This window comes from Lissotriton helveticus, chromosome 8 (genome assembly GCF_964261635.1).
Source record: "Lissotriton helveticus chromosome 8, aLisHel1.1, whole genome shotgun sequence".
NCBI classification, from domain to species: domain Eukaryota; kingdom Metazoa; phylum Chordata; class Amphibia; order Caudata; family Salamandridae; genus Lissotriton; species Lissotriton helveticus.
Genome location: NC_136069.1, coordinates 1,700,298,535 through 1,700,322,355, shown reverse-complemented (window position 1 = coordinate 1,700,322,355; position 23,821 = coordinate 1,700,298,535).

Genomic DNA, 23,821 nt, shown 5'->3' with positions numbered 1-23,821 from the left:
TTCACTTGCTACTATGTACTGGACTATCTTTGCTGCCTCTGCCCCCCCCCCCACGAGACTCTTGATTTGAAGAAACCGTGTGCTCAATGGTTGACCTCTCCCGCCCCCACGCCACCTTGTGCAACACTGTGTGTAATGATGTCTTTTCTTCTTATTTGTTCCTTGCAACTTGTTTGTGTTTATAAAATCAATAAAATTGTTCCAAAAAAAAAAATTCTATCAGTGTACGCAAAAGTATGATTTTTTAGCAAATTGGTCTGTATTGTTTTACACCTTTTTACAAATGTGTTTAATGTTTCTGTATATGTATTGTTAATATGTGCTTTTATGGTCAAATTTTTTGTACCGAATAAAGCTTCATGAACTGAACTGAACTGACTCGACTACGGAAACGCCCTCTACGCCGGAGCCCCGTCCAAACTCATCAAAAGACTCCAAAGAATCCAGAACGCCCCTGCACGCTTGATCCTAGAAGCCCCACGCCGAGACCACATCACCCCGCATCTGAGAGACTTGCACTGGCTTCCCGTCGACAAAAGAATCACATTCAAACTCATGACCCACGCACACAAAGCACTCCACAAGACCGGCCCAGCCTATCTCAACAGCAGACTCTCTTCTACGCACCCAACAGGAAACTCCACTCCGCCGACCTGTCCCTGGCCGCCGTCCCGCGCATCCACAGAACCACTTCTGGGGGCAGATCCTTCTCCCACTGCGCCGCCAAGACCTGAAACACCCTCCCCCTCCACCTACGACAGACAGCAGACCTCCCGGCCTTCAGAAGACTGCTCAAGACCGGGGGCCTCATTTATGAGAAATGACGCATCGCTGCGTGAAAGCAGCGATGCGTCACTTCTCAGTGCGCACTCCTTGCGACATTCCTGATGCGTCATATTTAATGTATGACGCATCATGTCGCAAGGAGTTACAGATACGTCAGTATTTCTGACGTATCTGTATGGTGCAAAAGTGGTGCATTGCTGGAGTATGTCACAAAAGTGACGCATCTCCAGCAATGCGTCCTTTCACATGGGGCTTGTGAAAGGGCCTGAGTCAGTCTTACGCCTGCTGTGAGGCAGGCGCAAGATTTTGACGCAATGGCGTCGTAAAAGTGACGCAGTGAAATCTCATAGATTTCACTGTGTCACTTCTACAACCCTTCCTTGCGCCAATACGCCCCCCTTGCATACATTATACCTGCCGCAGGTATAATGTGGCGCAGGGGTTTACAAAGTGACGCATCTACCTAGATGCGTCACTTTGTAAATATGGCTCAACAAGGCGCATTTTTTACGCCACTGGTGCGTCACTTGCGGCGTAAAAGTGATGACCACTAGCTGCAGCTCCCCTCCCCCCCCACAGCGCCTTGAGACCCTAGCAGGTAAGTAGTGCGCTTTACAAATCCCCAAATTGATTGATTGATTGATTGATTGATGCAACTCCAGCACTGCGCCATTCTTACGTGCGCTATGATGCACCGCATTATAAATAATGTGCATCTGTGGTGGTGCAAGGGTAAACTTGTGTGATGCAGCTTTCCTGGGCCATCCCTGCAATCCGTTTAATTTCTTTACTATAAATTATTATATCATGCAAGTAAATTTATGTTGAATTGGCTTTTCTTTCTTCGTCTATGGGTCGATCTTTTTATATTCACCTTCACCTGGACCTAAGTAGGTCTCCAAAAATTGCATATTCTTGTGTTCAGCCGCCACACGAAATGCAGCTAAAATTTAGAATAGCGCGATTTCAACATGCCAACAAAGCAAAAACAGATAAATCTTCAACATTACCACCGCTTTACAAACCACCTGATGTGATTGGTCTCTTATGAATCTTAGAGCGACTCTACGGAGTTAAAAGAGATAGACGCAGGAGGATGATTATCCTACTGTTCAAAATGTAAAGACATTAACGTCTAATTAATGCAAAGTGTAATGTGTTTAATAACAAGCAAAGGGTTTGTCATCCTTGCAATGCATTATGGGTAGCCGGATATCCGTTCAGAGTTTGTCACGATGCAGGAAGTGTTTCGCTCAGCGTCGCTCCGGGATAAACAAAGCAAGCGTGGTGACGTCACAGCGTTCCCCCGTCAGGCGTCTCTAGTGGTCCCTGTGTGGCTCGGACGCCGGCTGGAGTGGGACACCTAGTGACGCCGTGCGGTACTGCACCCTGGTATCCTGTGGAGCCTTTGACCTCACTTCTCTGGAGCAAAGCATCATAATCTATACTGTTTACATAATGCAGACAGACCTCTGACCCCAAGATAAAAACACAGACAAAATATTGCACCACTCCCAGGTACTTTAAAAAATGAGGGCCTCATTTATGAAAAGTGACGCATCGCTGCGAGAAAACAGCGATGCGTCACTTTTCATTGCGCCCTCCTTGCGACACCAATGATGCGTCATATTCACAGTGTGACGCATCATGTCATAAGGAGTTACAGATACGTCAGGAGTTCTGATGTATCTTTAGACGCAAAAATGACGCAGGCGTAAGATATTGACGCATTTGCGTCCTAGAAGTGGTGCAGTGAAATCCTATAGATTTCACTGCGTCACTTCTATGACCCTTACTTGCTTCGGAATGCCCCCTTGCATACATTATACCTGGCGCAGGTATAATGTGGCGCACAGGTTTACAAAGTGAGATGCGTCACTTTGTAAATATGGTGCAAAAAGGCAAATTTTTCACCCTGCTGGTGCGTTGCAAAAACTGACGCACCGGCAGTGCAAAAGTGACGCAAGGGCTCATATATAAGCCCCTGAGCATGTCGACAAAGTCTCTACAAATATTTTGACATCTCATTTATCACCACATGAACAAGCATTGGCAAAGCCAATAGGTCTGACCTAACCTTTGTGTTTTTGCCATGTTGTACACCAGCGTGGCTGCTGTTCAGCATGGCTACAAGTTAGTGTTGTACAGGTAAGTGGAGTACAGTAGTATTGCTCAGTGTCGTGGAGTGACATGATGTGGAGTGGAGGGCTGTGGAGTGTCGACGAGTAGAGTGCTGTTTGGTAGAGTGCTGTGTAGTGGAGTAGAGTGAAGGGGCGTACCAAGTAGGGGTGTACAGTGAAGTAGAGTGAAGGGGCGTACCAAGTAGGGGTGTACAGTGAAGTAGAGTGAAGGGGCGTACCAAGTAGGGGTGTACAGTGGCGTAGAGTGAAGGGGCGTACCAAGTAGGGGTGTACAGTGGAGTAGAGTGAAGGGGCGTACCAAGTAGGGGTGTACAGTGAAGTAGAGTGAAGGGGCGTACCAAGTAGGGGTGCATAGTGGAGTAGAGTGAAGGGGCGTACCAAGTAGGAGTGTACAATGGAGTTGAGTGGAGTGAAGTGACGTGGAATGGCATAGAGGGAGTTGCATAAACTGGAGTGCTGTAGACTGGAGTGCCGTAGAGTGGCATGGCACAGAGTGGAGTAGAGGGTAGTGGCATAGAGTGGAGTGGCGTATAGTGTTGGGGCATACAGTCAAGTATGGAGAATGAAAAGACTGTAATGAAGAAGGAGATGATGTGTCAGAGATGCAGATGAAGGATTTCAGAAGTATTTTGTGAGATAAAGGTCGCAGGTGTCTAACAATGAGAGACTGCAGAAGAAAGTGGTGTGAAGGGGAGAACAGGATTGACTGAGACACTCTAGGAAACGCCCACGTCCCAGACCTTAGTTATGGCTTAACTAAGGGGAAATTTGGAAAGACTGCCACCAGGAAATTCACCAAATGAACATGGGCGAACGTAATCCCTGGTGGTAAAATGCCTTCATGTAGGGGCACAAAACCAAGCGCGAATCCACACTACACCAACTGCCCATACTCACTAGGGGGCATATTATCAAGGGCCATATCGCCGCTTTAGCTGGACTTTTTCCCGCTAAAGCTGCAATATTTTTATCGCCCTATTAGCAAGCTGTCACTAACAGCAGTTAGCGACAGCTTATAGGTGAGAGCTACAGGTTTGGGGCCCGCTTTGAATGTCAGCGATATTTATCGCTAATGACATGCAAAGTGGGCGTACCCAAACTGTTAGTGACTGAAAACAGTCACTAACACAGCTATCGCCTATTAGCAAGGCAGGCGAAGCGCTAAAAAAATTCGGCTAAGCACGAATATCGCTATAACCTAATGCCTGCTCAGACCAGGACTTACCCTGTTTATCCAATGGGAGGTGGATAATCAGGTTAAGTCCCCATTGGCGTTAATGCCTGAATATCGCTGGATTTCCAGCAATATTCACGCATTGAGCCACTATCGCCTGAAATTTTATCGCAAAGGAGATAAACGTTGCTAATAGCACTCTATCTCTGCGATAATTTCCGGCGATAGGCAAGACTGGATTCTACAGGTCTAGATCTTCATCTACCTCATGGTCTTCATCATTGTCAGAGTCCTGGTGGTGCAAACCACCAGGGTTCTCTTCCTCAGATGTATCCACCCCATTACCAGTGTCTATTCGTGTGGGATCTGATGCTTTTAAGAAGTCATCAAGCAACAACACCTCTATAAGGTCTTGGGTATTGAGATTCTGTCCTGGCTTCCATTTTCTCATGAAACACAGACCTCTTAACTCTTGGAAAGAGAATGTGTCATACTTAGATGTCTGCACTTGACTGACATCTGGGACAGACCTACTGGGTCCCTCCTTTGAAGACATGATTAGTGAGGTGTGGTGTGTGCACATACCTACACTACTTGGTTGCCTACTAAACCTCTCTTGAGTTGTTAGTCATGGTCTGCTAGGCACTTAGGTTGTCTAAACCTACCATCAATAAGGGTCGTTTGGACTGGTGCAAGGTGCCCACTAGAATAGTGACATCATATGCCAGGCAAACTTCTCATGCGCCCATCAAAGGATAGATGTCCCACTCTAGTGCCGAAGTGCGGTACTGCACTCTGGTATCCTGTGGGAGCCTTTGACCTCACTTTTCTTGTGCAAAGCATCACTGTATCTATACTATTTCTTAATGCAGCCCGACCTCTGACCTCAAGATAAAAACACAGACAAAATATTGTACCACTCACAGGTACTTAAAAAAAATGAGGGCCTCATTTATGAAAAGGGACGCATCGCTGCGAGAAAACAAATATTTTGACATCTGTTCTATCACCACACGCAAAACCTCTGACATAAAAAAACAAGCATTTGCAATGAAATAGACCTCACATTCGCAAGTGTTTGAAATATTGGCATTGTAAATGACAGTGGGGCAGATTTACAAGCACCTTGCGCCACTTTTGCGTCACTTTTCCTATGTTACAAATGACGCAAAAGGGGCGCAAAAGGCTTGTAAATAAGCCCCTTTGTACTTATAATCCTTGCTTATGAGAAGCAAGGCTGGCAGTAAAAGAGGTCCAGTTACTGCCAGCCTTGCTTCTCATAAGCAACGACTATAAGTAAAAAGGAGCATATTTACAAGGGAAGTGGCGGAGTGAGGCGTTAGCCTTCCTGGCTTAACGCCTCACTCTGCCACTTCAGAAACGCAGGGCTGCATCATATTTACAACAATATGGAGCAGCCCTGCATTTCCCACCATACTATTGCTACACTTAGCAGCCTAGCGCCAACACAGGCACCCTTTCACCATAGTGCATAGCTGCCAAGGTTTCAGATTGCTATTTGTGACATTTTCAGAATTTCAGTGTAGTTATGAGTAACATTTCAACGAGTATGAGTGACACTTTCTCTAATGCGAAATCAAGCAATGAAGATGAGGGAAACATATAAATATTAGAACTTACGCCCATATGAGCAACGGAGAACTCTAAGAACGTCTTAAAACTGCTGCAAAGCACCAGAAATGGAAGAGCTTGACATTGGAGTTTTAAGTGGAATGAAAAAAAGTGGGGTCTCTAAAAGGGGCACGCATAACCTATGGGGCAGATTTACAAGCCCCGTGCGCCTTTTTTACGCCGCCGTTGCATCACTTTTGTGACGCAGCTGTGGCGCAAAAGATGCCCCATGGTGCGGGGTATTTACAACGTGACGCATCTCCCAGATGCGTCACGTTGTAAAGCCCTGCGCCAGAACGAGGAGTTCCATCGCAGGGGCAGGGGGGCGTTCCGGCGCAGGAACGCCTCGCAAAAGTGGCTGAGTGAAATCTACAAGATTTCACTCAGTCACTTTTGGGCCCATGCTGCGTCAAAACCCTGCACCTGCTTGAAGCAGGTGTAAGGATTGACGCAGCATTGTGGAGTTAGAGCCCACCAAGCCTTGATGGAGCTGCCTCGCGCTTGCGACGCAACTCCAGCAATGCGCCACTTTTACGGCACAGATGCGTGACGCATCTCTGCCGTTTTTGCCCCATGGTGCGCTGCATTGTAAATGCGGCGCATCCAGGGTGGCGGAGCTGCGGTGGACAGTTACTGGTGCATCCCTGCTGATATGCAGGGATGCGCCAGTAATTGTAAATCTGCCCCTATGTGATTAGGCATATGGCTTAAACACAAACTACATTTTTCCACTAGCAGCACTTTGCTGGAAGAATTAATTCTAAAACAATTTTATTGCCAGCTGATATCGCACTCCACACCTGGGGCAGAAATATGCATGGTGCAATCACAACAGAAAGCCCCGTCTTCAAGCAATGCCTACAAATTCCTGCAGTGCTACGTTGGTAAAATGAAAGAATGAATGAACATGTCAAGTTCACAAGGCTTTAACCCCTTGGACGCTCATGACAAGCGGTGCTCGTGTGCTCATGACGAGCTGAGCTCGTCATGACCGTTAGAACGCTCACACGCGGGGCTAATTCCCCTGCTGTGCTAGCGTTCTACAAGAACAGGTGTTGTCATGACGAGCTGAGCTCATCATGAGCACACGACCACCTTTGCTCATGACAACCTGAGCTCGCCATGAGCACGGGGGCGCTGTGCACGCCCCCCTCCCCGCAGCACAGCGGGGGAATGAGCCCCGCATGCAAGGGGTTAAAGACATTCCTATTCACCATCGAACTCAGCTGGGACACGAACGGATGCCATCAACTGGAAACAATAGTTGTTAGATTTGGGGGTCTCTATTTGGCACAGGTAGGTACTTGTGACAAGTAGGGACCCTCTCCTCTAGTCAGGAAAAGGGGGCTTACACTCCCAAAATAACCCCGGCTCCCCCTCTAGGATGCGTGGCATGAGCAGTCAAGGCTTATTTCGGAGGTGTTGTAAGTTAAGCAGTTGTGACCCCATACAGTAACCCAGTGACAACACTACAACTGGACACCACAAAGGGTTTATATAAAAAATAAGTAAACTTTATATAGAGTTACCACAAGACCAATAAACGACAAAAATACACACTATGGTAACTTTAAGATGGTAGATTTAAGCTTAGTTCAGTTCAGTTCTTAGATGCAACACTCTGCGTCAATGTACCTTAAGTTGCGTTGCGCTTCCACGACAAGCAATGTTGCAGCGATGGGAAATGCGGCAAAGTTCAGGTGCAAAGAAATAAAGACGTGAAGATCTTTCAGATGCGGCACGCTTCTCGGGGATGCGAGTAGCTTTCGGTTCGATGCGTGGACTGCAGTGGCAACACCCTTACGATGCGATGACAACAGTTCCAGTGGCGACGCACTTCTCCACGATGCGTGAAGCTTCCGCCCGATGCGACAACTACAGCGGCAACATCCAAGATGCGACGGCAGCAGCTCCGACGGTGGCGCGCTTCTCGGGAATGCGAGATGCTCTTGGTCGATGCGGTGCAGTGCAGCAGTTCCAGCGGCGACATCCTCCTTTCTCCGGAGTTGCGACGACGACAAGCTCCGACCTCGTTGCGAGATTCTTCTCCTAATGCAGTGCAGTGCAACAGCTCCAGCGCCGACACCCTCCTTCTTCGGTGTTGCGACGGTAGCAGCAGCGACGGTGACACGCTTCCTCCTCATTGTGGCACGCTTCTCTCCGATGCGGTGCAGTGCGACAGTTATAGCGGCGACACCCTCCTTTCTCCGGAGTTGCAATGGCAGGCACAGCGACGGTGACATGCTTCTTCTCGTTGAGTCGCGCTTCCAGCTCCTTGCGACACGCAGTTCCTCAGAAGGCCCAAAACAGCAGCAGGCACTTCCACAAGAACTCTGGGGAGCTGGGGGGTGAAGTCTGTTGTCCCTGAGACTTCAGCAGGAGGCAAGCTCTTTTCCAAGCCCTTGGAGATCCTTTACAAGTTGAAAGCAAAGTTACTCAAAAGTTCCTTTCTCCTTCCTTTGGCAGTAAGGCAGCCACTGCAGGCCAATCCCCCAAGCAGCACTTCAGCTTGGGAATAGTCTCTCCTCAGTTTCTTCAGGTTCCTCTCCTTAGTCAAGGTTTCTTCTTGTTGTTCAGAGTAATCTAATTTCATGGGAGCAGGGCCCCAATATTTATACCCAGAAATCCTTTGTTCTTGGAGGGGAGAGGGGCCTTTGCCTAGTCAAAACCAGTTCCTAAGCACTTTGTTTACAAGACTTCTCCTCTCCTTTCACAGTGCAAGGCAGCAACATCAGACGCCCCACTGGAGGTGGAGCCAGCATTTTGGAAGGCAAGTACAGTCCTGGAGTACTCTGTTGACAGTCTTTCTTCTCTTCTTTCAGTGTGCAGGACAGAGACATCAGCCGCTCCCCAGGAGGTGGAGCCAGCATTGTGGAAGGCAGGCACAGCTCTATTCAGAGTTCAGGTGCACTCCTCCCTCCCATCAAGATGCAGGTCCCTCTATTCACCATTGGGTGACTCAGCCTGTCTCCTGGAATTCCCCAGCCCTGTCACTCACAGAAACCAGACATAGGAATACACAACCTAACAGAGGCAGGTTTGAATGGTTAGACAAGCAAATACCTACTTTCTAAAAGTGGTATTTGCAAATACAGAATATAAAAATAAACTTTACTAAAATATGTATTTTATTATTCTGAGTCCAGGCATACTAAACTCGAATTTCTACCATGTTCTCTGAGTCTGTTAGTGTTATAACATGTAACAATTCTAACAGCCCAGTCTGGCCTATGGAGAACAGGTAGCCTTGCAATAGTGAAAAACGAAAATGGCTGTAATTCACTATTAGGACATGCCACACACATCAGGGCTTGTCCTAACTTATACTTACAATGCACCCTGTCCTTGGGTCTACCATAGGGGTGACTAATGTGAAGAAAAGGGAAGGTTTAGGGACTGGCAAGTGGGTGCACTTGCCCAGTCAGCATGACAGAACCAGACTGCATGCAGGCGCTGCAATGGCAGACCTTGGACACACTTTACAAAGCCGCTTCTGTGGGTGGCACAACCAGTGCTGCAGGCCCACCAGCGGCATTTGGGTTTACATGCCCTGGCACACGCAGTGCATTAGACTAGGGTATGATAAGTAAACCAAATAGCCAAACATGGAATCACAAATCAATACATTCATTTACAATAGGGAGCACTGTGGCACTGGGTAGCAGTGGCACAGTGCCCAAAGCATCTAACACCAGCAAAAATACATGAGGCAACAGCAAAAATGGAAGGGAGACCCACGCCAATGGTGCCATGTCTAACAATAGTGCTCTAGAAAATCCCCTTGACATAGAAGAACAATATACTGCCAAGACCGAAAACCGTGGGGAGGGTAATAAAATGGGGTAAACAGACTTTTTTTTAGGTATTTGTAAAAGGCAACTGGGCTCAGTCTAATAAAATACTAGCCAAACAAAAGTTACCAATCACTAGAGTCAAAAAGCATTTATTTCACTTGCTCGAGGTGTTTAAAATATGTGCTAATATAGAGGTGCTGAATTGAAACAATAAAACTGTGGGGTATATTCTTAAGAATGGGTGTTAATAATCACTAGTTTTTCTTAATTTTACTTATCGCAACTTTACATATCGCACTTTATCGCGGGATAATAACGCTTTGTTAACGTACAATTCACAACACTGCGGGACCATGCGATAGTCCCACGATAAAGCGTAAAATGTCTGCGTAAAAGTCACCAGGAAGGTGATAAAAAAACAATGACATCTTTTTTATGTGGGAAGGGGAGGTCACCATTTTGGAAGAGTTTCTGGAATGGTTGAATCTCGGTGACTCCAACCTTAAGTTCACAGCAGTATATGATAACCATGCTGTCCATTCTTTGGACATAACTATTAAAGATGTTCAGGGAACATTGGAAGTAGAACTTTTTACTAAGTCACCTGATAAGAATACTCTCTTACATTATAAGAGTTATCACCCCCGGTCACAACGCGATAATATACCGTTTGGGCAGTTCCTCCCGTTGAGAAGGAACTGCACAAATATTGAAGATTATTACAAACATGGGGAGTGCCTAAATAGCAAGTTGAGGGATAGGGGTTACCCCAAAAAAATGATCAAACATGCTTTTAAACGTGCATGTTATGTTATGTTATGTTATGTTATGTTATTTAATCTTTTGTATAGCGCACGGCGACTCAAAAAGAGTATCCCGGCGCTTATTGGTAAAGGAGTGCTGCATCATAATAACATAACACGTTTTAAAAGAGGGGGGCAGAACAGTGAAGACCTGAAAAGCAGACAAAATAAGGTCTACTGAGTGAACAGCCACGTCTTAAGATCCTTTCTAAAAGCCAGTAAGCTGGGTGCTCCCCGCAGCGAAAGCGGCAGGGAGTTCCACAGCTGTGGTGCAAGTAAACCGAAAGAGCGGCCACCCAAGCGGGCTTTCTTCACTCGCGGGACAACCGCCAGGAGCAGAGACTCAGACCTCAAGGAGCGAGTTGGATAATAAAAAGTCATTCTCTTTTGAAGATATTTTGCTCCCACCGCATGGAGGGCCTTATAAGCCAAGGTCAGAGCCTTAAAGGCAATCCGTTTCCGAACTGGAAGCCAGTGCAAGGTCTTCAACAGCCCCGTTGCACTAGCCCGCCTATTTAAGCCAAAAATAGCTCTTGCGGCCGCGTTCTGCACCACTTGGAGCCGCTGCAACAAGTATTCTGGTAGGCCCAAGTAGAGAATGTTAGAATAATCCAACCTGGACCCGATCAGAGCCTGTACCGTCAGCCTCCTGTGCTCCTCAGACAACAGGGGGAGGAACCTCCGCAGCATCCTGAGGAGGCCAAAACAGGTGCCTGACACCCCCAAAATCTGAGATTTTAAAGAAAGCCCATTGTCCATCTTGACCCCCAAGTTCTTGGCCACCTTGGAGGAGCAAGTCGGAGGAAACATGTCAATGGGCCACCAGTCCTGCCAATTGGGCTCGGTATCACACCCAAAGAAGAGTACCTCAGATTTCTCGGAATTGCACTTGAGGCTGTTCAGTTGGAACCAATGAAAAACAGCCCCAAGGCAATCCCGGATACTCTCCCCGTCAAAGTCTCCTCCTCTCTTACATGAGAAGAGGAGCTGGGTGTCGTCCGCGTAGGATACGATCCGGGCCCCAAACGACTCCGCCAACGCCGCCAAAGGGGTCATAAAGATATTAAATAGGGTCGGGCTCAGAATCGAGCCCTGAGGGACCCCAACTCCCAGAGGCGGCATCACGGCGGAATCTGGCGAGGCCCAGACCGTTTGCCGGCGGCCAGCTAGAAAGGAGGAAAACCAGCTGAACACCGTCCCCCGCACACCTATCTCATAAAGTCTCTCGAGAAGGCGATCATGGGGGACGGTGTCAAAAGCCGCCGACAAGTCCAACATCAACAGCATGGCTTTGCCCCCCGAGTCCAGAACCCCTTTAACAGTCTCTGAGACCTCAAGGAGCGCAGTCTCTGTGCTGAGATGGGGACGAAAACCCGACTGGGTGGCATGCAGGATCTCGTTGGTCTCAAGAAAATTGGAAAGCACCACCTGAACGTGCTTTTCCAAGATCTTTGTGAGAGCCGGCAGCAAGGAAATAGGCCTATAGCTGACAGGGGCCTTAGGGTCCAGTCCTGGTTTCTTAAGCAGCGGAATCACCATAGCCTGCTTCCAGGCTGACGGGACCACTCCCTGACTCAACGAGAGATTAAATAACGGATTCGCCAGCGGATTGATCACCTCTGCCAATTTCGCCAGAATTTTAGCCGGGCATGGGTCCAAAGGCGAACCAGATTTTAGATTACCCATAAGGGCTAAAGAGGCAGAGGCAGAGATCGGAGGAAACACGCCCAACGTCGGACCTGGCGAGGCTAGCGGAGACAAAATGGCCTCAGAGTTGGTCGAGCCCATAGTCACTGCCGGAGGAAAAGAGTCTTGAATAAGTTGGATCTTGCTCGTAAAGAAATCAGCAAGATCCACAGCCCAGGAATCAGACGGCCTTTCACCCGAGATGTTGGATCGGGGGGAGATAAATTCTCTCACAATGGAGAAAATCTCCTTACAGGAATTGGCAGCGGCTTCTATTCTTCCTGCAAGATAGGCCTTTTTTTCCAGGCGAATGTCTCGATGATACGCCTTCACCACCGATTTATAGGTCAGCTTGGCAGCAGTGTCGTATTGTACCCGCCAAGCTCTCTCGGCCACCTTGCACTGCTGCCGCATAGCCGACAGTGCAGCGGTGAACCAAGGTGCAGAGACCCGTTTCGGCGCTAGGCGCGGTGGTACTTCAGGGGCGAGATCATTAAGCCTGTCTAAAAACCAAACTTGCAGGGCCCCTAAATCCCTCTCCAGATCGCCTGAGAGGGAGCAGGGATGATCCACAGCGGCCTGGGCCAACATCGCTGGGGTCACTCGATGGTATGCCCTATGGACATGACCCTGCTTCTGTGGCACACCCGGCACCGGTTTAACTGTGCCTTTGATCATAAATTTAGCCAGCTGATGGTCTGACCATAGTACCGGGCTAATCTCAATCTCTTCGAGAGGCGATGACGAAAATACCTGGTCGAGAGTGTGTCCCTTATCGTGTGTGGGCCCCTGCAGATGAGGGATCAAACCCATCGGGGTCATTGCCTCAAAAAGTTTAATCGCGGCAGGGTCCAGTGGATCATACATCCGGAAGTTGAAATCCCCCGCCACGATACAATGTTCCGCTTTCAAGGCCAATCCCACCAACACGGAGTCGAGATCTTCAAAAAAAGATCCCGGTGGACCAGGCGGACTATAAATCAATAAGCCCTTCACTGATTGATACGGGGACAGAGAAATGGAGAACGCAAGAGTCTCCGAGCCACGGATATCATCCACTGACAGAATAGAACAGGGTGTGCCTTTCTTCACCACTAGTGCCACTCCGCCCCCCCTTCCCGCAGCTCGATCCTTTCTAAAGACGTTATAGTCAGGCGGGATTGCCAAGGTAACATCTGGGTTGGAAAACTCACCCCACCACGTCTCAGTAAGCATAAGACATAGTGGCTTCACAGTATCTAGGAGCTCATATATGTCTTGCGCATGTCTGCACGCCGACCTGGTGTTTAATAGCATGCAGCAATATCCAATACTAACGTTGTTACGGTTGTACAGCAGTAACTGAGCGTGGTTAGGGCGCCAGCCACAACCAGGGCAGATGGACTTACCCAGGTGGCGACCGGGAAAAACGGTACAGCAACCAGTGGCGAAGTTGTCGTAAGAGCGAAGCTCCCCTGCAGTATATTGCAGCACTGACGCCCCGGGCATACACATGCCTAATATCAGAGCCCCCCCGCCGCCCCGGGCGCCTCCGGGACGCTGACGGGCGCAGACGGGGAGGACTCTGGCTTGACTCAGGCGAAGAGTCAGGCGTCACCACTGCGCGTCTCCGCTGCGCGTAGGAAAGCGAGCTTTAAATAGGGCTCACCTGAGATCCCAGTCAGCGCTAGAGCGCTGAAACTAGTGGCACACTAACAAATATCCACCCCCAAGATGGCGACCAGGCGCCAGAACGAAGATCAAGCAAATCCGCTCAAAACGCGGTGGGGGGCACCATTTAAATGCAGGTATGTGGGCTCTGCAGAAAGGAATTAAAAACAGGGGCAAAATGCAAATTAAAAGAAACAAAATACAAAAAACGGTATTTTAAAACTGAGCAGCGCTGGGAGTCACAATTCCAGCAGCATAGCGCGCGTGCGTGCTATTTCCTTTACCAGGAGTGAGCCAAAGAAACGCTCACCTTAAATAGGGCTCACCTGAGATCCCAGTCAGCGCTAGAGCTGTTTCTACAACCGTGAGAGTATGCTGAACCCTGACCCCAATGCCAAGAAACAAAGGAAAGAAACTGAATAAAAACGTGTTTGTGAGTCAATTTTAGAATATCAGTAATAGACTGAAGAACGTCATTAATTCCAATTGGAATATTCTGAATGAGGGCGATGAAATTAAAATTCCAAAACCAATCTTTTCCTTCAAACATAATGACAATTTACGCAAAAATCTAGGGGCATATTAGCAAGAACCCTGCGTAAAATTATCGCCACTTTATCGGCAGGAAACTGCTGCTAAAATGGCAATAATGGGCTTGCTGATATGCGTTATAGAATTACAATAGTAGCCCCGGTTAGATGTCCTGCACATCTAACCTTGGCTTCTATTGGAATTCTATAATACATATTAGCAAGCCCATTATCGCCATTTTAGCGGCAGTTTCCTGCAGATAAAACAGTGTTCATTTTACGCAGTGTTCTTGCTAATATGCCCCTCGTGCATACCTATCGAGAAGTGGGCCAGCACGACCAAAGTACCTTAACAGGAGACAGGGCAGTGGGAAACCACATATGTGGAAATTGCTCAATATGTGAAAACTGCCTTGTAACCAAGAGACTGACCTAGAATGATTACATCATGACAGCTAGGAGCCTCAACAATTGTAGGAGTAGCAATTTAATATATTTGCTACTATGTCCCTGCGGTCTCGCATATGTGAGGGAGGCGGGAAGGGAACTTAGGCTGAGACGACTGGAACATAGGTCAGCTCTGAAAACCAGGAAGGTTAAGGTCCCCCTGGTTGATCATTATGTAGGGATGAACCACAAACACATGTAATTTACTTGGTTCATCATTGAAAAAATCATGTGCCCAAGCAGAGGGGGCAATGTGGAAACGAAGATAAAGAACAGAGAGCAGTGGTATATTTCAACCTTGGATACAGTCACCAAGGGGTTAAATACTAAAGAAGACTGGATGGGAATTGTGCTATAATAGGCTCTATATGATTTATATCTTAGTTAGAGTATAGGAATGATCTTTTTTAGACTATACTTCATGTGATAGATGTAGGTGCTGAAAAAAAACTGTGACAAGAGATAGTGGCCTGATTCCCATCAGGGGACGTTAGCGCTAAGTATTGATCTTCACATTTATTTTGTAAACAAAGGCACCTGTAAGACAGGACGTCGTAGATAGTGGGGCAGATTCCTTTCTGTTTTTTTTTTAAATAACCCCTGGATATTATTCCCCTTTTCTTCTTGGGTTAAACACGGTGTTGCTCATATAATATATTGTTGGGGACGGAAAACGTTGTAGATGCCCTCGCAGTACCGCTGTGAGCTGCAATAGGCGGCTTTTATACAAACTATGGTAATGAGGCTCTCTTATAAAGGGTTAGAGGTGGTTTCAATAAAGTTTTTAGTAGAGCCATAGGTGTCGCTTAAATATAACAGTAATGCGGGCTGAGAATACTGCAGATGCCCCGCAGTACTGCTTTGAGCTACCATACGCGGCCTTTATACAAACTATGGTACCGCGGCTCTCGTATAAGTGGTTGGATGTGCTTTCGATAAAGTTTTGGGAGAGTTACAGGCAAACGTGACTGGGCGCGTTGACGTTCCCGACACAGCTCAGACACGCAATAAAACAGGGACACCTGTAGCGGGCGATGAATTAATTGCTTGCACTGTGCCCACAAGACGCGAGGGAGACGAGAGCAGGGGAAGCCGGTCGTCGGATTCAAAAGGTGAGCGTAATCAGATGTGTATTAAGGGGGACGACCGGGGATTATCGGGGTCGTATTACATGAGAGAGAGGCTAAGAAATATAACGGAGCCACATACAACCGTTGTGATGTCTAAATGGGGTTCAGTGACTACCGCCAAGAACTCTTGGCAAAGCCGTGAGAAGCGGGAGACCGAAAGTCGGTTTTACACTATGCCCGATAGAAACACTGTGAAAGTGGGGGCACGATGTAGATGAGCTCAGGACGGTATGACCACTGAGGCCGAGCTCATTGGCGCTTGCTTAATTTAGTACAAGCGAGCTGTGATGCACTGTTATTTGGTTAAGCGTAGTGCACGTAGAATTATTTTCCTTCTCACTCGAGACTAGACCGAGAGTGAATGGCGGTCTCGGGGAAGGTTTTAGGACTATGTGGCATCTGGGGTATAACCTAGATGGCTTAAATAAATAGGCATCAGATAGCCATCAAGAGTAACTACTCCTCTTTCTTTCTTCCTTTTCCCGTATATATGGCACTACGGACGCAGCCACGACTAAACAATACCCCTTGATCCAAGAAAAAGAAACATATATAAGTGCATGGTGATATTAACACAGTGGGGAATCTTAAAGTAGTTGTGAACTTTTAATAGACCAACTAGTTTATTAGACTGGGGATTTGAGCATGGAAATAATATTGAACCCTTTTCAATAGGTGGTTTTAATTAGAAGAAACTTGATAAGAAGTCTTACGCCCAGTGGGGAACAGAATGAAATGAATTGCAGTGTCATGATGATAAAATGTACTCCAGGTAAAAAATATTTCCTGGTAATGGCCCCCATGAGGGGGCTTATTTATGAGCCCTTGCGTCACTTTTGCGCCGCTGGTGCGTCCCTTTTTGTGACGCACCAGCGGCGTAAAAAATTAGCCTTGTTGCATCATATTTACAAAGTGATGCATTTAGGTAGATGCGTCACTTTGTAAACTCCTGCACTACATTATACCTGCGTCAGGTATAATGTATGCAGAGTGGGCGTTTCCATGTAAGTAAGCATCGTAGAAGTGACGCAGTGAAATCTACGAGATTTCAGTGCGCCACTTCTAGGGTAAAAATGTGTCAATATTTTACGCCTGCCTCACTGCAGGCGTAAGACTGACGCAGGCCCTTTCACATGGGGCTTGCCCCACGTGAAAGGACACATTGCTGGAGTTGCGTCACTTTTGTGACACACTCCAGCAATGCGTCACTTCTGCACCTACAGATACGTCAGGAATACTGACGTATCTGTAACTCCTTGCGATATGATGCGTCATACTGTAAATATGATGCATCAATCGTGTCGCAAGGAGGGCGCACTGAGAAATGACGCATCGCTGCTTTCACGCAGCGATGCCAGTGGCTAGGTAGGGGGGGGCGGTCCGCCCCAGGCGGCACAATTTTGGGGGCGTCCACGAAGCACTGGTGGATCGTTGCGGCAGCCTTTATCATTTATTTGGGGACACTGTGTCCACAAATTATAAAGGCAGCCACGGCCACAACGGGCCACCAGTGCCGCGTGCGGCCCAGTTTGAAAGTGCGTGCTGCGTGCTGCACGCACCTGACCTGCTGACTGTTGCTTACTGCTAGTGCGCCAGCGGCCAGCGGCAGTAACCCAGTACTTCCAAAATTACGGCCACGACGTCCCACGTTTGTATTTGCTGAGCTCAAATTATTCAAGGTGGGTAGTCATACCTTTACTAATTAGGCAATAACTTACACATAGTAGTACACAGTGCTGCTTGGTATCACAAAATGTTTACAATATGACTAGGCTGCCATATATGATGTAGTTTTGCCCAATGTGGCTTAATGTTGGCCAGTATGACGCCCTACAGCCCAATATAATACAGCACTACAAAATATGACACAGTAAGAGCTTTTAATGCACTGTGCTGCCTATTATCAGACAATATTGTGCAGTATGACACAGTAGTGCCTAATGTTACAATTTGCAGTCTATTACAAAACTCGCAATATAGACAACCTGTTGGACCCACAAAGAACAGAGGGTAGAAGTGGAAAGAGAGCCCTTTGGAATGCTCACTCCCTGTGTAACTGTAAGTGTGTGTGCTATGTTTCCTCCTGTCCCCCTGTGAGTCTGTTAGTGTTACCTCTTCATATTTGTAAGTGCAATAATGCTCACCCTGCCTCTATATGTGTATGTGGACATTGGGGTCTGCATAGTTCTGTGTTTGAATGTCAGAGTTTTGGCCCTGTGTGTGTATTCACCATACATATAGGTGTGGGTGTGGCAGTGTATATGAGGGATACATATCTGACACTTTGCTATTTTGTATACGCTGACTGTAGGTGAGTTACCGTTCACCAATCACCATGCATGTCGGTGAGTTAACTAATGACTTGTTCTAACACGTAAACTTTAATGAGACAAATGAGAGCTGGCTGAGACATTTTGGAATTTTTCAAACATTAAAACATAGAGAGCACATTTGTCACAAGAGAAATCAGTGTCTTTTGCTTCTCATGTTTTCCAGTTCTTTTTATTTGTCTATGGAAAGCAGGTCACCAGATGCTGCTTGACTCTGTGCCAGCACGACACAATGCTCCTATCCTAACCTATAGTTTTTGCGAATTATTATATTGAGCCAAACAGGACAACAATTTCTCAAATGTATGGATGATAAAAGACCGGGGCTAGAGCATTGTTTCTTAAAACTAAACTCTCAACATTGAGACACTTAATGTAAACCTCCAAGATAGTGATTATATCTGTAAAAGACTCCTGTGTGAATAGAAATGGCTAACGTGAGACTCTGTCTTTGTGAAATTCTCTGTGATACTTCCCCTCTCTGAGATGCTGCCAGTTTGAGACTCTTAAATCGTGATGCTGTTATCTGCCTTTATGGGATTCGTTGTCAGTCTGGGACTCTGCCTGTGTGAGAATCGTGTGTATGAGTACAACACTATTCATATATATCTGTCTCTGTGAGTATGATTGTGTGTTCTGGAGGTAGAGACAGGCTTTACCTGAAGGTGACTCTTGTATGAGGCACTTAACTTGTGTGACACTGTGTTTAAGAGGTGTGAGACTTTGTTCTTGCAAGAGTCTCAGTGTAATACAGTGGCGTAGCTAGGGGGGGCGGTGGGGGTGGTCTGTCCCAGGCGACACAATTTTGGTGGCGTCCGCGCAGCACTGGTGGCCCGTTGCGGCCCCCTTTATCATTTATTTGGCAACAGCAGCCACGCCCGCAACGGGCCACCAGTGCCGCGCGCGGCCTAATTTGAAAGTGCGTGCTCCGTGCTGCGCGCTGCGTGCACCTGCCCTGCTGACTGTTGTTTACTGCTAGTGCGCCAGCGGCCAGCAGCAGTCACCCAGTGCTTCCAAAATTGCGGCCACGACGTCCCGCGTTTGTATTTGCTGAGCTCAGCTCTTAACTGTTGGCCCGCAGGTCTGTCCCAGCCTCCAGGGCCATCAATCAATCTTGTAGTGCGCGAGCGCTACCAATGACGGCCCTTGCGACATTAAATGGTTTAAATATTTTGGCCAGCCCTGCCCTCGCTATGAGAACGACGTAGCAGTCACGTGCTTCACCGCAACGCGTTCTCGCGCTCATTCTGGCCTGGAGCAGTCGTTGCAGTGCTGTTCTCCGGGCGATTTGCTGGCTCTGGAGACTGGTGTGGCTGTTGATTTAAGTTCAAACCAACCACCCCTGCCTGGCGTAGAGACCCTGGAGCGAGTCACGAGTGAGGTGGGGATATTTAGTGAGTGGCAGAGTGGCAGCATAGCTGCCAACAGGGCTTTAAGTGGAATGAAAAAACTGGGGGGTCTCTCAAAGGGGGGTTGCCAATTTAGTTAAGGGTGTGGATTTAAAACACTAACGCTAAAAATCTGTGTTTAGCATTGTGTGCCACCTGACTTGTATTTTGCTGTTTCTGTCATTGCATCCAGATATGTGATACAAGTAACATCATACCTAGAACCAGGCCCGGTTCTAGAGGGTGGGCCAGGCCCACCCAAGGATCGCCCTGCCCCACCCTAGGCCATTGTGAACTGTAAAATGTGCGTTTTTCATCCTAATGCCTCACAGTGCCTTGAAGCCCCATTGTGCCCTGCTGTGTTGTTTTATTTAATTATTACCCATTGCCATGCTCTAGTCTCAGGCCTGGGGACAGGTGTGAAATCAGCAGGGATAATAGCTGCTATGATGTGCAAATGAACCGCACAGCCATCCTGAACACTTTCACTCACACTAAAGAGGCTGCCGGCTCCAATCACAAGGTACCAGGGAGTAGCAAAAAGTGATATGACAGAAACGCTTTGCAAAGGATTTCCTTTTCCCAAAAAGGTTAGTGAAAATGTGTTTATAATTAGCATATAGATTCACTCAGGTTTTTAAAAAATGTCTTCCTACTCTGAGGCCATTACTAACTTGCAGTATTACATTAAAATAAATTAATTAATGGAAAAAGTAAAAATAAAAAGTTTTATCTTTCTATTGGCTAAATGAAAAGACATTCTACTCATCATTAATTCACACCACAATATTTTGTGTGTCGATTGTTACAAGTGATAGAATGATTCCTTGAGCAGGGACCTATGGGCAGGGCCACTGGAATTATGTGATTGTGCAGGCGTGGCATTTTTCGCATAGCTATGGATTTGCCGCATTTGCCGCATAATCCATTTTCTTCTGCATAATCTGCAGATTTTTAAAGAGGTTGTTTTTAGCTCAAATGGTTCAAAAGTTATAAAATTGCATTGACATGTGGTGGCGCTGAGTGGAAGGTTCTTTCCTAAGGTTGACTGGTCACCTTCTGATTGCTTAAATCAACTAACACACATCTGTGCACATCATCAATAGGCTCTTTTATCCCTGTGCATTATGCATGTAAGGACACGACTTCTTAATCCAAAGGAATCACGTAGTGTAGACAACTTCCACCTTCTGATTGCTTATTGCTATATTCAGGTGTTAAACTGGTCCCAATGAAGTGCAAACTCTGTCTAGTGTTAGCAAGCGTAAAAATATCAAAATAATGAACTAATACATCCCATAATGTGATGCATTATGCTGCATAGTTTGCTTTTTCTTGTTACACAATTTAGTCAACATTGCTACATAATTTGACCCATGCTTCAGCCTGAATTTTCCGCATCTACATTTTAAAGTTGTGACAAGCAAAGTCCTTCCCCTTTCCCAAAGCTAGAAGGGCAACAGAGAAAGCGAAGTCAGTAGCTCTTTGGGTGGTAGTTATTGTCTTAAAAATGTCATGTATGTGCATGTAACTTGCATGATCGAGGTAACCATTAGCGGCAATACTACGTGTCTCTCGGACGTCTTTCAAGTGCTTGCCGTCCTTTTTCCCCAGCACCCCCTTCCCCCACCAGGGGCGGCAATCTGAGGGATAGCCCCGGGCACCACAAGCTCTAGCTACGCCACTGAGCGATGAGTCATTTCTCATGAATGAGGCCCGTGGTGTTTATCCTTGGCCTATAGGGTAGTTTTAAATATTGCTCAACTTTGGCACCAAGTGAAGATCAGTGAAAGGCTATCCTTGACGGCCTGAATAGGTATTATCCTTTAAAATCATTTTTGTGAGTATTAATTAGATGTGAGATTCTGTAATTATCATGTACGGATCCCTAAATAGCCTGTCTGCTATACTCAACAGATTCCAAACTTGGGATTAAATACCCCTTAACAGATTGGGAGGATTCTCACAGATGTGCGTTTGCACGGGTGAGTCGCAATAATGATATATGATTGAAAGCGGGATGAAAGATAGAATGATGGTTCTTACAGTGATTGAGTGAATGGTTGGAGCATTACAAAGAATATTGAGAAGACAAAAGAATATGACGTCATAATCACATAGCTGTGATACAACGTGTATTTACATAGTATGAAGTATCTGTTTATTAACATTATGTGGTTTTGTAATTACTGGTTTAATGCGCGGATAGTGAATTGATTGTGTCATAGTGAATTGATTATGTCATTGATTATTGTTTTTAATTCTTTCATTGTTCATTGCTTTATGAATTTAAATTGAGATGCAGTTTTTCACCCAAAAAATTTGTAGAAAAGATAGTAAATAAAAAGAATGTTTCGCTTTTATCTTGTATTAGGTGAGACTAAAACCGTTTTTAAGAAGAAACGCGTCAACACTTCACTTACTGTTAAATTTGGAAGGTTCAACAGTTTTCTGGTGACAGGGAATTAAGATCTATGCCCTCTGCTGTGCTAAGAAAATCCAAATTAACATCCACAAAACATAGGGGCAGATTTACAAGCCCCGTGCGCCACTTTTGCGCCGCCGCTGCGTCACTTCTGTGACGCAGTGGCGGCGTAAAAGTAGCTCCATGCTGCGATGGATTTACAATGTGACGCATCTAGGTAGATGCGTCACGTTGTAAAGCCCTGCGCCACATTAAACCTGCGTCAGGTTTAATTTATGCAGGGTGGGCATTCCGTCGGAAAAAGCTTCGGAAAAGTGACGCAGTGAAATCTACAAGATTTCACTGAGTCACTTTTTCGACGCCGCTGCGTCAAAACCCTGCGCCTGTTTGAAGCAGGCGTAAGGCATGACGCAGCATGTTAGGTATGGGCAGCCCCTGAGCATTGCTGGAGTTGTGTCGCGCTTGCGACACAACTCCAGCAATGCACCGCCCTTACTCCATCAGATGCGTCACGCATCTGTTTATCCTTGCTCCACAATGCGCCGCATTGTAAATGTGACGCATCTGTGGAGGCGCAAGGGTAAACTTGCGTGCCGCATCTTACCTGGCACATCCCTGCTGATATGCAGGGATGCGCCAGTCCTTGCAAATCTGCCCCAAAGTTTATTGTCTATGTCTTTTCTCCTGGAGGACTGTTGTAGCCAGATGATATGGATAATAGTCTTTTTTCTTTGTAAGTGCTTTAATATGCTGGGAATGGCACAAGAGGTGCGTTGGATGTGAATGTAACTGTGAGGCGCTATTGGCCTTCATATCGATTGAAACCAAAGGGAAAACTTTTTCTTTTATTCTATGATAAGAAAACAAACCCCAACACGGAAAAAGTTGCGATGGGCCCATCCACTATAAAAAAGGCTGCAAAAATCTCCCCAGGTTTGCAATTTACACAGGTCAGGCGGGAAAAACTATAAAAGTGAAAAAAAACCAACATAAAACAAACCCCAACGAAGCACAATGGAAACAGAAGGAGTAAGTCCAGGGGACAACCAGACCCCCCCAAGCACCCTGGTGGAACAGCCTAGGACATCGGGGGTCAGGGAAGGCCAAGGAGAAGAAGTGTAGGAAGAAGTGATTCAGTCCGCAGAAAAACATGATCCTGATAACGGAGGTGGTAGAACACCATCAACAACTGTTCATCACCTCCACTGTGTCATTGGCAACTAAAAAAGGAATATGGCAGTCCATTGTGGACAAGGTGAACGCAGTCGGAATGCGGAAGAGGATAATAGAACTTCTGGCGGATATCACCAACTCCTGCGAATACCTCGCCCTCTCAATTTGCAATAACTCCACCAAACTGTGCAACCTGCACATCTATTACCACCCCTCAGGCATGAACGACTCCTTCACTGACCTCCTCATGGAACTTCCCACAGCAAAGAGTTCCTCCAACACTAAAGATATTTTCCTCAGTGATTTCAACCTACACTGGAATGACCCCAAGGATCCTCATGTCAACGCCATTAAAGACCTCCTGACCGATCAAGCCCTGACCCAATCTTGTTTACTCCCAACTCACTCGAAAGGGGCCACTCTTGACTGGCTTATCTCTAGGGAAGCAACGGTCAAGCTTATCTCTATAGACCCCTGTGACTGGTCTGACCACCACACCATTGCCTTCCTACTACCTGGCACCCACAAGACAAGGGCTCCACAGCCGGTGCTTCCTAAACACTGGGTTAGAGACACTAAGAACCTAGACCACAAGGAACTCGAGGCTCGATGCATATCTGACGTCCCCCTCGCATATCACAACGGTCAGTGACCTCACAATCACTATTCTGCAACTATGCCAACATTCTGGATGACCTAGCCCCACTAAAACTAAAAAGAACTTAAATCAAA